Source organism: Phoca vitulina, unplaced genomic scaffold (assembly GCF_004348235.1).
Source record: "Phoca vitulina isolate PV1807 unplaced genomic scaffold, GSC_HSeal_1.0 scaffold1, whole genome shotgun sequence".
Lineage (NCBI taxonomy): Eukaryota > Metazoa > Chordata > Mammalia > Carnivora > Phocidae > Phoca > Phoca vitulina.
The window spans coordinates 91363476-91377459 of NW_022589704.1; positions in this window are offsets into that span (position 1 = coordinate 91363476).

Consider the following 13984-nt stretch of genomic DNA (forward strand, 5'->3'; position numbering starts at 1 on the left):
TTAGTGATTTCAAGTGTAAAACATTAAAGAACCCAAGCCTCGCTGGCCATTTAGAGGGTCAGGTTGTGTGGTGTGTCACTGTGCCATAGAATTCTAGTTCTGGCCATCTTAGTCACTGTTGCAAAGTTTCTGACCTGAGCCTGGGTCTGCCTCCTTGGCTTTGAGAGCCTTGGACACACAGCATTGCTCTTTGTGAATTATCTGAGAAGGAAGGACCACTTGCTGCTAGATCTGTCTTTAAAGAAATGGAGGAATTTGACTCCAGAGGCAGAAGGACCAGATTGGAATACACTCCCCACAGTATCTAGCCCTGTGAGTCTGTGCACAGTCTTTCTATTCCTTAAGCCTCAGTCTCCTCATCTGTAAATAGATTAAAAACACCACCCATCAGAAAGGTTGAATACCCAACATTTACATCAACATGGATGGGACTGGAGGAGATTATGCTAAGTGAAATAAGTCAAGCAGAGAAAGTCAATTATCATATGGTTTCACTTATTTGTGGAACATAAGGAATGGCATGGAGGACATTAGGAGAAGGAAGGGAAAAATGAAGGGGGGGAAATCAGAGGGAGAGATGAACCATGAGAGACTATGGACTCTGAGAAACAAACTGAGGGTTTTAGAGGGAAGGGGGTGGGGGGATGGGTTAGCCCGGTGATGGGTATTAAAGAGGGCACGTATTGAATGGAGCACTGGGTGTTATTCAAAAACAATGAATCATGGGAACACTATATCAAAAATTAATGATGTACTGTATGGTGACTAACATAATAAAAATAATAATAATAATAAAAATTAAAATTAAAAAAAAATAAAAACACCACCTAGCTCACAGGGCTGGGGGAGAATTAGATGAGATTATGCATGAAAGGCCTGTAACAGGTGCCTGTAATATATGAAACATTAAGTGAATAGCAGCTATTGTTATAATTGTGGTAGTTGTTTTTGCTGTTAAGCATGGAAAAGAAGCATGATTTTATTCATCATTTAAAGGTCAACATCCTGAAACATTTCCACAGGGTTAGATTTTCAGGTGAAAGAAACAAATATGAGGAATCTGTCACATAAATAGAAGTTGACCCTGGGTCCCTTAGACTTATGTAATGGCCACTCAGAGACGTCTGGAAAAACAAAGCAGACTCGTGAAAAATGCTTGTATTGCCCTGGGTGCCATCCATCAGTGGGAAAGGCCTCACCCCAGATTTTATTTTCTATGTTCAGGGAAGGCCAAAAGGAGGGGAACAAAATTCAATTAACAAAAACATAATTGATTTCAGAAATCCATACACAGAGCATCATTCTTGCTCCTCAAGGAAAACACTATCATCATCAAGGGTGGTAACAGAAAGTTAAACACTTATTTATTAATTTTTTTTAAATATGCTCTTCTTTTAAAGCCTCGGGAGTGAAGTATAATCAAATCACTCTAAAATATTGACACTGGATTATTGCTGCAGTGATGAGCAAAATCCAAATGAGCCATGCAGCAAGGCACGTGTCGGGCCCCCCCCCAGTCCCAGGAGGCCTCTGAAAGGGGTGCTGTGAGCAGCTAGCTTAGGACCCTTTAACCACCCCCCACCCCCACCCCACCGAGCTGGCCCAGCTATAGCAATCCGGTCACTACCCTGAGCACATAGGTGCCTCCGTTCAGCCGGCCTGGCCTTCTCCTGGACTCGCAGCCCGGAATAAATCCTGGCTTTGTCACTTGCAAATTCTAGTACCAGACGTGACCTCTCTAAAGCCTTGGTTTTCTCAGATGTGCAATGGGGAAGCCAAGATTTCCTAACCAGAATTATCGATAATAAAGAGGAAATGCATGCAAAGTCCTTAGTTTCGTGCCTGGCACACAGTGAGCGCCCAACAATCTTCCCCTCTCTGTCCTCTAAATTTCTTAGTCCCCCTGACTCTTCCAGACTGCCAACTCACACCCTTTCCCAGAACATTATGGTGTTGGGTTAGCAATTATGTCTCATTTCATCAGGATCCATTTTTCCAACCTAACGACAGGGTCAATTCTTTAAAGCCAGAGATGGTTGATTATTTAATAAACACATAGTGTGTATGTACCAATCTCAGCTCTACATCTTTGCAAACATTGACTTGTTAAGTCGTCATAACAACCCTGTGAGGCCGTCAGTATGATTCCTGTTTCAAAGATGAGGAAACTGAGGCACAGAGCAATTCATTAACTTGAAAGGTGGCAGCTCATCAGCTACTGTGCTGACATCGAAACTCATGAAAGCTGGCTCCAGAGGCCATGCTCTTCTCCACCAGACCCCCAGCAATTGGGATGTCCACGCCCACAGTGCCTACCACAGGGAAGGACCCTCAACAAGCACCGGTCAACAGAAAGATGATTTAGTCAACAAGTGTCACTTTGAACATGAGGAAACTAGAAAACAATGAGGTTCCATAGTGGATCAAAAGGACAACTGGGGAGTTGATTATGGCCCAAAGTGTCACATCCCCAGTGGCTTTGCTTTTCTGGCCACGCCATCCAGATGGTCTTTTGAGGGAAGAGTTGCACACTGATGGAAGGACAGAAAGAGAAGACTTTTAATCCCACACCTGAGACAGGTGAAGGCCACATTTCTCTCTCCCCACAACAGCCCCCCATGTCCCAAAAGGGGTCTTCACACTATGTCAGCTATTCCTACTTCCTGGCTTTCATTTTCAGTACTTGGTGCTGCGCATGTACAAGACAGCTGAACTCGAGGCCAGGCGAGTGAGACAGAGGCCCAGCCCGGACACCTCACAGGCTACTGCTTGGGGCAAATTTGCACCAACTTCAAACAAGTATCTCTTGTACTGGAGGTTTTCCAAACCAAATTTTGGCATGCTGTGGAATTTTCTTTCAGGAATCATTTTACAATTTTTCGCCACTCTGTAGTTTTTAAAAACTCAAGAGAATAAATCCCTAATTTTAACCATTTATGGTCTATCGAAATGTTACCTTGGCTGCCAAGAAAACTCACTGTTGTTTTGTGACCTGGGCATGGTCTTAGGACTTGGGGACCTGGGTTCAAATGTCGGCCCCTGAACTTGGTAGCTGTGGGGTACTGGGCCTTGTGCCTCAACTTCCTCATATTTAAAAGAGTAATAAACACAGTATCTACCTCATAGTTAGGCTTGTTTTGAGGATTAAATGAGTTATGTGTATATATGTATATATATGTATATGTACATAGATGTGTATATATATGTACAGACACATGCACAAACACATATATACATATTGTATACATACTATATATATGCATATATATAAGCATATAGGATGGTGTATAAACTATATGTATATATACACACATATATATATACATAGATATAACTATACCAATATAGTGTATAACTATACCTATAGTATACAATACCTATATATATAGTGTATAACCATACCTATATAACTATAGGTACATATATATATATAGTTATAGACTATATATAGGTATTGTGTATATATATACACACATACACATATATATACACACACATATACATATATATACACATACATATATATATATGTAGATAATTTTGGGTTGAATTGTGTTCCCCCAAAATTCATATGTTGACATCCTAACCCCAGGACCTCAGAATGTGACTTTATTGGGAGAATGGGTTTTTAGAGAGGTAATCAAGTTAAAATGGAGTCATTAGGAGAGGCTTTAATCCAATATGGCTTCTAAGAATAAGAAATTTAGACACAAACAATGTGCAGACACGTGAAGACACACAGAGAAGACAGCCATCTACAAGCCCAGGAGAGAAGCCTGGAGGAGGAGGAGCAGGAGGGGGAGGAACAGATTCTCCTACACAGCCCTCAGAAGGAACCAACCCGTTGACACCTTTCAGACTTCTAGCCTCCAAACTGTGAGAAAATAAGTTTCTGTTGTTAAACCACCCAAGTTTGTGGTACTTCATTACAGTAGTCCTAGAAAACTAGTATGTGTTTGTTTCTGTGTGTGTGTGTGTGTGTGTGTGTGTGTGTGTGGAGAGAGGCACCACCAATCAAAAAGGTACCCAGAATATGTAAGTAGAACTTAAACAATTAGCTATTAATAGTAGTAAATACATTAATCAAAGAAAGTGTGTAGTTTTACACTACACTTTTTAAAAATGCAGACCTGTAAGGGGTGCTGGGTGGCTCAGTTGGTTAAGTGGCTGCCTTCAGCTCAGGTCATGGTCCCAGGGTCCTGGGATCGAGCCCCACATCGGGCTCCCTGCTCAGCGGGGAATCTGCGCACCCTCTGCCCCTCCCCCTGCTCCTGCTCTCTCTCTCACTCTCTCACTCTCTCTTTCTCCCAAATAAATAAATAAAATCTTTTTTTAAAAAATAAAAAATAAAAATGCAGACCTGTGGAATACAAAATCTAGGGCAGCTGCAGTCTGCATGTATCCCACAGAAATGCCAGGCTGGCCTGGCTCATCTCAGATCGAGACCCAGACATAAGAGCTGCACCATAACGAGTAATAATGGAGTCTCTCCACAGCTTGCTCTAAGTCCTGAGTGCCTTTCCCAGTCCATAACAAGTCAAACAGGAGCCTGCACCATCACTGATTTAATGTTGAAACAAACACTTCCAACTGCTCTTCTTTCCAGCTTCCAAATGAGTTTAAGGAGAATGTATTCTGTTACACAAAGGCAAGCTACCAAAAATGTTACATTTTATAGCTAATTATCTGCAAATTCACCCCAGTATTGTGCAACCAAATCACAGTGGGATTGACTGGGATTTGGGGAACTGAGGCTAATACAAGATTGTGACTGCCATCCATAACCCCTTACTGCATATTTTGTGTTAAACAAAACAGTCTCATTTTCCCTCACTGACTGTTTATAAGTAAATTATAAACTTGAACTGATATAAATAGATTTGTACTAGTACAAATTCCTGATTCATATCTGTGTCATGAATTAGAGAACAACAGAACATTATGTTTGAAAAAGAAGGGGAGTGTGATGGTTAATTATATGTCACCTTGACTGGGGCCATAAGGTGCCCAGATATTCAGTTGAACATTATTCTGAGTGTATCTGTGAGGGTGTTCCTAGATGACATTAGCATTCAGATCATTAGGCCAAGTAACTCAGAGCCCCCTTCCCAGTGTGGATGAGCCTCATCTAATCTCCTGGAGGCATGAAGAGAACAAAAAGGCTGAGTAAAGGAGAGGCCCCTCTCTCTCCCTGCCTGCCTGTCACTGAACTGGCACATAAGTCTTCTCCTGCCTTCAAACTTGGACTGGAACTCACACCATCAGTTCTCCTGGTTCTCAGGCCTCAGACTCAACCCCACTACACCACCAGCTCTTCTGGGGCTCCAGCTTATTAACTGTAGACCTGGGACTTGTCAGCCTCCATAATCACATGAGCCAACGCCTTACTGTAAATTCGAAAGAAGTAGAGATGGGGCAGGGAGAGGGAGGACAGAGGGAGGGGTGAGAGGCAGAGAGAGGGGGAGGGAGATCTCCCATTGGTTCTGTTTCTCTGGAGAACCCCGACTCCTCACATAGGAGCTGTTCTGTTACTGGTTAATATTCCCTGTACCATGCCCTTTGGCAAAAACTGCTCTATTCAAATAAGCTTTGCCTCCTGTAAGCATCACAGCTGTGTTCCTTTCTGATGAGGGAGAATGGTGGCCAGGAAGCTCAGACACAAGGTTTGTTGAACCACAGCAACAGCCCTGACCCCTACACCTGATACCTTTGCCTCCTCTTCATTCTTAGGGCACGTATAATTACTAAATTGGTTTAGTCCTCTCATTGCGCACACCAAATTCTTTTTGGAAAAGTGTAAGTATAGTGAATAAATAATTTTTTGGTTAACCTACAAATCCAAATTTCATCTGCATTTACCATTATATGATAATGGTCAGGTGTTTTCTGTGAAAGAAACAAGCGAACAACATTTGGCTTTTCTTTCCCCCTTTCCTCCATTCCACTGATACATATTCCTTCTAGACTACAACTGAATAATGGAAAAAAGTATGATCTGAAAATGTCGCATCACCTGACAGTTTCTGAAGCATCACCATGTTCTCTATAATTATTTTTAACTGTAGGCTCAACAGGCAGATATATTGGCTTATCTCTTGCTGCCCAGGTTCCTGAAAGACAAAACATAGCAATTACTGTTAAAGGAAAGAATTATAAAAAATCATGCATCTTTAATGAAAGCCACAGGAATAGAAATATTATTATCTAGCTCGGCTGGTTCCCAGTTTGAGCCTCTCAGGAGCCTATCCTGCCAGTAATTCTGGGGGGAGTGGAGAGAACCTTGCATTAGGGAGTCAGGATCCCAGGGTTCAGGATCCTGGGATTCCAGTCCTGCCCCTGCATTTAAGCAGCTAAATGACCTTGGGCAAGTCAATTATTCTTTGCAGATCTGAGTCATCTGTTGAAATGGGGCTCTGGAATATATCATAATTAAGGCAGTTTAGCATAATGCTTAGGATATAGGTCCTGGGCCAGCCAAGGTGACCTTGGATGAGGTACTTAACTCCTTGCTTCTGTTCCTTATCTGTGAAATGGAAACAGTAACACACTTCCCTAATAGACTCTTTATAAGATACAACCAAATTAATACATGTAAAGGGCTCAGAGTGGTACCTTGCCCAGAGCAAAGCCTTCTTGAAATGTCAGCTATTATGATTACCTCCAAAGTGCCTTATCATTTGAAAATTATTCAAATTGACTCTGATACCTCCCGCAAAGTTCTTAGTATTCTGGGATCTCATCATCGAGATAGAAAGTGAACACGGAAAGAAAATGTGGAAACTGGAGGGGGAGGAGCAAGATGGCGGAGGTGTAGGAGACCTAAATTTCGTCTGGTCCCAGGAATTCAGCTGGATAGGGATCAAACCATTCTGAACACCTACGAACTCAACAGGAGACAGAAGAAAAGAGTAGCAGCAACTCTCTGAACAGAAAAGGACCACTTACTGGAAGGTAGGACGTGCGTGCGGAGAAGTGAATCTGAGGCGATATTCGGGAAGATAGACAGCGGGGGAGGGGGCCTCCGTCAGCCACTCCTGGCAAGTGATAGAGCCGCGGAGCACAAAATCAGGAATTTTAGAAGTTGGCTCCACTGAGGGATGTGGATCCAGTGGCTAAGCAGGGGGTGGAACTCTCGCGGGACAGTGTGGTCTCAGGACCCTCGGGGTCACACAAAGACCAGGGGTGCCTGAGTGCGGCAGAGCTCCCAGGTATCGGAGCGGGGAAGCCAGCTGCAGAGATGGAGCCGAGGAGCGGGCTCTCAGCTTGGGGTTGCCATAAGCCATGATCTGCAGCACAGTCGGGCCACTGCTCCTCCAGCAGGGACCCAACAAGCGGCAGATCCGGGGAGACTCCCCTTCCTCTCCCGGGAGGCGCGGCGTGGGAGTGCAGCACAGGGATCTGCTGGGTTTGGAGACGCCACACGGGGTCGGGTGCCAGAGATAGAAACACTCGGTCACAGGCCGGGTGAGCACGGAGTGGGGCCAGAGACCAGGGAGACGGGAGTGACTGACTGCTTTTCTCTGGGGGCGCACTGAGCAGTGGGGCCCCGAGGGCGGAGATTGGGAGGCCGCCATTTTCATTCTCGGCCTCCAAAGCTGTACGGAAAGCTTGCAGGGAACAAAAGCTCCCGAGAGCAAACCCGAGCAGATTACTTAGCCCAGACCTGGCAAGGGTGGGACAATTCCGCCTCCGGCAAAGACATTTGGGAACCACGGCAACAGGCCCCTCCCCCAGAAGATCAGCGAGAACAGCCAGCCAAGACCAAGTTTACCGATCAATGAGAACGTCAGAACTCCAGCGCTACGGGAATAATGCACATAGAATTCATGGCTTTTTTACCCGATTCTTTAGTCTTTCAAAGTTAATTTTTTTTTAGCTTTCTTTTTCTTTCTTTTTTTTTTTTGAATTTCTCTTTTTCCCTTTTTCAACCAACATCTTATCAATCCCTTTTTTAAATAAATCTTTTTTATTTTTCATTTTTAGAGTCATATTGTATCCCTTCATAGTAGTTAACTTTATTTTAGGCATATATATATAAGTTGTTCTGTCTTTAAAATTTTGGGATACAGTTTCTTCTAACAGACCAAAATATACCCTAAATGTCTAGTGTATGGCTTTGTTCTAGTCTCCTGCCTGATCACATTCTCTCCCCTTTTTCTTCTTTTTCTTTTAAATCCTCTTCTTTCTTTTTTTTAACCAACTTCTTATCTTATCAATTCCTTTTATAAAATCTTTTATAATTTTCATCTTTACAGTCATATTCCATCCCTTCATCATATCAACCCTTATTTTTGTACATATATAAGTTTTTCTTTCTTTAAAATTTTGGGAGGCACTTTCTTCTAACAGACCAAAATATGCCCAAAATCTAGTGTGTGGCACTGATCTATGCACCAGCCTGATCATATTTGATCATATTCTGGTTTGTTTTTTGTTTGTTTGTTTGTTTTGTTATCTTTTTCTTTTTCATTTTTTTTTCTTTTTTCTTTCTTTCCCTTTCTTTCCCCCCAGTTTCAGGTCTCTTCTAATTTGTTTAGTGTATATTTTTCTGGGGACGTTGTTACCCTGTTAGCATTTTGTTCTTTCATTCATCTATTCTCCTCTGGACAAAATGACAAGGTGGAAAAAATCACCTCAAAAAAAAGAACAAGAGATAGTACCAACTGCCAGGGACCTAATCAATACGGACACTAGTAAAACGTCAGAACTAGAGTTTAGAATGACGATTATAAAGATACTAGCTGGGCTTGAAAAAAGCATGGAAGATATTAGAGAAACCCTTTCTGGAGAAATAAAAGAACTAAAATCTAACCAAGTCGAAATCAAAAAGTCTATTAATGAGGTGCAATCAAAAATGGAGGCTCTAACTGTTAGGATAAATGAGGCAGAAGAGAGAAATAGTGGTATAGAAAAACAAATGATGGAGAATAAAGAAGCTGAGAAAAAGAGAGATAAACAACTACTGGATCACGAGGGCTGAATTCAAGAGATAAGTGATACCATAAGACGAAACAATATTAGAATAACTGGGATCCCAGAAGAAGAAGAAAGAGAGAGAGGGGCAGAAGGTATATTGGAGCAAATTATAGCAGGGAACTTCCCTAATTTGGGAAAGGAAACAGGCATCAAAATCCAGGTGGCACAGAGAACCCCCCTCAAAATCAATAAAAATAGGTCAACACCCCGACATCTAATAGTAAAACTTATGAGTCTCAGAGACAAAGAGAAAATCCTGAAAGCAGCTCGGGAGAAGAGATCTGTAACCTACAATGGTAGAAACATTAGATTGGCAACAGACCTATCCACAGAGACCTGGCAGGCCAGAAAGGACTGGCATGATATATTCAGAGCACTAAATGAGAAAAATATGCAGCCAAGAATACTATATCCAGCTAGGCTTTCCTTGAAAATAGAAGGAGAGATAAAAAGCTTCCAGGATAAACAAAAATTAAAGAAATTTGCAAACACGAAACCAGCCCTACAAGAAATCTTGAAAGGGGTCCTCTAAGCAAAGAGAGCCTAAAACCAACATACACCAGAAAGGAACACAGACAATATACAGTAACAGTCACCTTACAGGCAATACAATGGGACTAAATTCATATCTTTCAATAGTTACCCTGAATGTAAATGGGCTAAATGCCCCAATCAAAAGACACAGGCTATCAGATTGGATTAAAAAACAAGACCCATCGATATGCTGTCTGCAAGAGACTCATTTTAGACCCAAAGACACCTCCAGATTGAAAGTGAGGGGGTGGAAAACCATTTACCATGCTAATGGACACCAAAAGAAAGCTGGGGTGGCAATCCTTATATCAGACAAATTAGATTTTAAACCAAAGACTATAATAAGAGATGAGGAAGGACACTATATCCTACTTAAAGGGTCTATCCAACAAGAAGATCTAACAATTGTAAATATCTATGCCCCTAACATGGGAGCAGCCAATTATATAAGGCAATTAATAACAAAAGCAAAGAAACACATCGACAACAATACAAGAATAGTGGGGGACTTTAACACCCCCCTCACTGAAATGGACAGATCGTCTAAGCAAAAGATCAACAAGGAAATAAAGACTTTAAATGACACACTGGACCAAATGGACTTCACAGACATATTCAGAACATTCCATCCCAAAGCAATGGAATACACATTCTTCTCTAGTGCCCATGGAACATTCTCCAGAATCGATCACATCCTAGGTCATAAATCAGGTCTCAACCGATACCAAAAGATTGGGATCATTCCCTGCCTATTTTCAGACCACAACGCTTTGAAACTAGAACTCAATCACAAGGGGGAAGTCGGAAAGAACTCAAATACATGGAGGCTAAAGAGCATCCTACTAAAGAATGAATGGGTCAACCAGGAAATTAAAGAATTCAAAAAATTCATGGAAACCAATGAAAATAAAAACACAACTATTCAAAATCTTTGGGATGCAGCAAAGGCAGTTCTAAGAGGAAAGTATATAGCAATACAAGCCTTTCTCAAGAAACAAGAAAGGTCTCAAGTACACAACCTAACCCTACACCTAAAGGAGCTAGAGAAAGAACAGCAAATAAAGCCTAAACCCAGCAGGAGGAGAGAAATAATAAAGATCAGAGCAGAAATCAATGAAATAGAAACTAAAAGAACAGTAGAACAGATCAACGAAACTAGGAGCTGGTTCTTTGATAGAATTAACAAGATTGATAAACCCCTGGCCAGACTTATCAAAAAGAAAAGAGAAATGACCCAAATCAACAAAATCATGAATGAAAGAGGAGAGATCACAACCAACACCAAAGAAATACAAACAATTATAAGAACATATTATGAGCAACTCTACACCAGCAAATTAGATAACCTGGAAGAAATGGATGCATTCCTAGAGATGTATAAACTACCAAAACTGAACCAGGAAGAAATAGAAAACCTGAACAGACCTATAACCACTAAGGAAATTGAAGCAGTCATCAAAAATCTCCCAAAAAACAAAAGCCCAGGGCCAGATGGCTTCCCAGGGGAATTCTACCAAACATTTCAAGAAGAATTAATACCTATTCTTCTGAAACTGTTCCAAGAAAAAGAAATGGAAGGAAAACTTCCAAACTCGTTTTATGAGGCCACCATTACCTTGATCCCAAAACCAGACAAAGACCCCATCAAAAAGGAGAATTACAGACCAATATCCCTGATGAACATGGATGCAAAAATTCTCACCAAAGTACTAGCCAATAGGATCCAACAGTACATTAAAAGGATTATTTATCATGACCAAGTGGGATTTATCCCTGGGCTGCAAGTTTGGTTCAACATCCACAAATCAATCAACATGATACAATACATTAACAAAAGAAAGAACAAGAATCATATGATCCTCTCAATAGATGCAGAAAAAGCATTTGACAAAGTACAGCATCCTTTCTTGATCAAAACTCTTCAGAGTATAGGCATAGAGGGTACATACCTCAATATCATAAAAGCCATCTATGAAAAACTTACAGCGAATATCATTCTAAATGGGGAAAAACTGAGAGCTTTCCCCCTAAGGTCAGGAACGCAGCAGGGATGTCCACTATCACCACTGCTCTTCAACATAGTATTAGAAGTCCTAGCCACAGCAATCAGACAACAAAAAGAAATCAAAGGCATCCAAATCGGCAAAGAAGAAGTCAAACTCCCACTCTTTGCAGATGATATGATACTTTATGTGGAATACCCCAAAGACTCCACCCCAAAACTGCTAGAACTCATACAGGAATTCAGTCAAGTGGCAGGATATAAAATCAATGCACAGAAATCAGTGGCATTCCTATGCACCAACAACAAGACAGAAGAAAGAGGCATTAAGGGGTCGATCCCATTTACAATTGCATCCAAAACCATAAGATACCTAGGAATAAATCTAACCAAAGAGGCAAAGGATCTGTACTCAGAAAACTATAAAATACTCATGAAAGCAATTGAGGAAGACACAAAGAAATGGAAAAACATTCCATGCTCATGGATTGGAAGAACAAATATTGTGAAGATGTCAAAGCTACCTAGAGCAATCTACACATTCTATGCAATCCCCACCAAAATACCATCCACTTTTTTCAAAGAAATGGAACAAATAATCCTAAAATTTGTATGGAACCAGAAAAGACCCCGAATAGCCAGAGGAATGTTGAAAAAGAAAAGCAAAGCTGGCGGCATCACAATTCTGGACTTTCAGCTCTATTACAAAGCTGTCATCATCAAGACAGTATGGTACTGGCACAAAAACAGACACATAGATCAATGGAACAGAACAGAGAGCCCAGAAATGGACCCTCAACTCTATGGTCAACTAATCTTTGACAAAGCAGGAAAGAATGTCCAATGGAAAAAAGACAGTCTCTTCAACAAATGGTGTTGGGAAAATTGGACAGCCACATGCAGAAGAAGGAAACTGGACCATTTCCTTACACCACACACAAAAATAGACTCCAAATGGTTGAAAGACCTAAATGTGAGACAGGAGTCCATCAACATCCTAAAGGAGAACACAGGCAGCAACCTCTTCGACCTCAGCCACAGCAACTTCTTCCTAGACACATCACCAAAGGCAAGGGAAGCAAGAGCAAAAATGAACTATTGGTACTTCGTCAAGATAAAAAGCTTTTGCAAAGCAAAAGAAACAGTCAACAAAACCAAAAGACAACCGACAGAATGGGAGATGATATTTGCAAATGATATATCAGATAAAGGGCTAGTATCCAAAATCTATAAAGAACTTACCAAACTCAACACCCAAAGAACAAATGATCCAATCAAGAAATGGGCAGAAGACATGAACAGACATTTTTCCAGAGAAGACATCCAAATGGCTAACAGACACATGAAAAAGTGCTCAACATCGCTCGGCATCAGGGAAATCCAAATCAAAACCTCAATGAGATACCACCTCACACCAGTCAGAATGACTAAAATTAACAAGTCAGGAAATGACAGATGTTGGCGGGGATGCGGAGAAAGGGGAACCCTCCTACACTGTTGGTAGGAGTGCAAGCTGGTGCAGCCACTCTGGAAAACAGTATGGAGGTTCCTCAAAAACTTGAAAATAGAGCTACCATACGATCCAGCAATTGCACTACTGGGTATTTACCCCAAAGATACAAAAGTAGGGATCTGAAAGGGTACATGCACCCCGATGTTTATAGCAGTAATGTTCACAATAGCCAAACTGTGGAAAGAGCCAAGATGCCCATCGACAGATGAATGGATAAAGAAGAGGTGGTATATATATACAATGGAATATTATGCAGCCATCAAAAGGAATGAGATCTTGCCATTTGCAACGACGTGGATGGAACTGGAGGGTATTATACTGAGCGAAATAAGTCAAACAGAGAAAGACATGTATCATATGACCTCACTGATATGAGGAATTCTTAATCTCAGGAAACAAACTGAGGGTTGCTGGAATGGAGGGTGGGGTGGGAGGGATGCGGTGACTGGGTGATAGACACTGGGGAGGATATGTGCTCTGGTAAGCGCTGTGAATTGTGCAAGACTGTTGAATCTCAGATCTGTACCTCTGAAACAAATAATGCAATATATGTTAAGAAAAAAAAAAAGAAGAAGATAGCAGGAGGGGAAGAATGAAGGGGGCGAAATCGGAGGGGTAGACGAACCACGAGAGATGATGGACTCTGAAAAACAAACTGAGGGTTCTAGAGGGGAGGGGGGTGGGAGGATGGGTTAGCCTGGTAATGGGTATTAAAGAGGGCACGTTCTGCATGGAGCACTGGATGTTATGCACAAACAATGAATCATGGAACACTACATCAAAAACTAATGATGTAATATATGGTGATTAACATAACAATAAAAAAATTTTTAAAAAGAAGAAGAAGAATATAGCAGGAAGGGAAGAATGAAGGGGGGAAATCGGAGGGGGAGACGAACCAAGAGAGACTATGGACTCTGAGAAATAAACTGAGGGTTCTAGAGGGGAGAGGGTGGGGG